This window comes from Triticum urartu, chromosome 1A (assembly GCF_056163025.1).
Source record: "Triticum urartu cultivar PI428250 chromosome 1A, HENAU_Tu73, whole genome shotgun sequence".
Classification (NCBI taxonomy): domain Eukaryota; kingdom Viridiplantae; phylum Streptophyta; class Magnoliopsida; order Poales; family Poaceae; genus Triticum; species Triticum urartu.
The window spans coordinates 316,724,638-316,727,202 of NC_141873.1; positions in this window are offsets into that span (position 1 = coordinate 316,724,638).

A 2,565-nucleotide genomic window follows, 5' to 3' on the forward strand; every position below is an offset into this window, starting at 1 on the left:
CTAGGAAGAGGGAAGGGGGAAGGAAAGAGAGGGAGAGGGAAAGAGGGGTTGCGCCCCCCTCCCCTAGTCCAATTCGGACTCCCCATGGGAGGGGGTGCGCCACCTCCTGGGCTGCAGCCCTCTCTCTCCCCTCAGGCCCACAAAGGCCCAATACTTCCCCGGGGGGTTTCGGTAACCCCTCCGGCACTCTGGTTTTCTCTGAAATCATCCAGAACACTTCCGGTGTCCGAATATAGCCGCCCAATATATCAATCTTTACGTCTCGACCATTTCAAGACTCCTCATCATGTCCATGGTCACATCCGGGACTCCGAACTACCTTCGGTACATCAAAACACATAAACTCATAATACTGATCATCACCGAACTTTAAGCGTGCGGACCCTATGGGTTCGAGAACTATGTAGACATGACCGAGACTCGTCTCCGGTCAATAAACAATAGCGGAACCTGGATGTTCATATTGGCTCCTACATATTCTACGAAGATCTTTATCGGTCAAACCGCATAACAACATATGTTGTTCCCTTTGTCATCGGTATGTTACTTGCCCGAGATTCGATCGTCGGTATCTCAATACCTAGTTCAATCTCGTTAGCGGCAAGTCTCTTTACTCGTTTCCGTAATGCATCATCCCGCAACTAACTCATTAGTTGCATTGCTTGCAAGGCTTATAGTGATGTGCATTACCGAGAGGGCCCAGAGATACCTCTCCGACAATCGAAGTGACAAATCCTAATCTCGATCTATGCCAACTCAACAAGTACCATCGGAGACACCTGTAGAGCACCTTTATAATCACCCAATTATGTTGTGACGTTTGATAGCACACAAAGTGTTCCTTCGGTAATCGGGAGTTGCATAATCTCATAGTCATAGGAACATGTATAAGTCATGATGAAAGCAATAGCAGTAAATTAAAACGATCAAGTGCTAAGCTAACGGAATGGGTCAAGTCAATCACATCATTCTCCTAATGATGTGATCCCATTTATCAAATGACAACTCATGTCTATGGTTAGGAAACATAACCATCTTTGATCAAAGAGCTAGTCAAGTAGAGGCATACTAGTGACACTCTGTTTGTCCATGTATTCACAGATGTATTATGTTTCCGTTTAACACAATTCTAGCATGAATAATAAACATTTATCATGAAATAAGCAAATAAATAATAACTTTACTATTGCCTCTAGGGCATATTTCCTTCACGACCATCCTGTGGTGTCTCAGCACGACGAACTATCGCGACGGTGCATACTTAGGTAGAACACTTATACCTTAAGATTTTAGTGAGGGGTCATCTTATAATGCTACCACCGTACTAAGAAAAATAAGATGCATAAAAGATAAACATCACATGCAATCAAAATATGTGACATGATATGTCCATCATCATATTGTGTCTTTGATCTCCATCTCCAAAGCACCGTCATGATTTCCATCGTCACCGGCTTGACACCTTGATCTCCATCGTAGCGTCGCTGTCGTATTGCCAACTATTACTTCTACAAATATCGCTAACGCATAGTAATAAAGTGAAGCACTTACATGGCGTTTGCATTTCATACAATAAAGCGACAACCATAAGGCTCCTGCCAGTTGTCGATAACTTTTACAAAACATGATTGAGGGAGTCCTGGATTAGGGGTGTCTGGATAGCCGGACTATACCTTCGACCGGACTCCTGGACTATGAAGATACAAGATTGAAGACTTCGTCCCGTGTCCGGAAGGGACTTTCCTTGGCGCGGAAGGCAAGCTTGGCGATACGGATATGTAGATCTCCTACCATTGTAACCGACTCTGTGGAACCCTAGCCCTCTCCGGTGTCTATATAAACCGGAGGGTTTTAGTCCGCAGGACAAAAAAACAATCATACCATAGGCTAGCTTCTAGGGTTTAGCCTCCTCGATCTCGTGGTAGATCCACTCTTGTACTACCCATATCATCAATATTAATCAAGCAGGACGTAGGGTTTTACCTCCATCAAGAGGGCCCGAACCTGGGTAAAACATCGTGTTCCCTGCCTCCTATTACCATCCGCCTAGATGCACAGTTTGGGACCCCCTACCCGAGATCCGCCGGTTTTGACACCGACGTTGGTGGTTTCATTGAGAGTTCCTCTGTGTCGTCACTTTTAGGCCCGATGGCTCCTCCGATCATCAACGACGATGCGATCCATGGTGACACTTTTCTCCCCCGATAGATCTTCGTATTTGGCGGCTTTGCACTGCGGGCCAATTCGCTTGGTCATCTGGACCAGATCGAAAGCTACGCCCCTGGCCATCAGGTCAGATTTGGAAGTTTGAACTACACGGCCGACCTCCGTGGAGATTTGATCTTCGACGGATTCGAGCCGTAGCCGAGCGCGCCGCACTGTCACGATGGGCATGATCTAGCTCTACCACCGAACAGTGCCCTGGAGGCCGCACCGGCATCAGCTCCGACCCTTAATTCGGAGCCAACTGCGCCAATCGAGGATGGGTGGTTGGACACCGCCTCGGTGGCTGCAATCTCTATGGCGATCGAGCCGAACACCAGCCCTATTCTCTGCGAAGCCCGT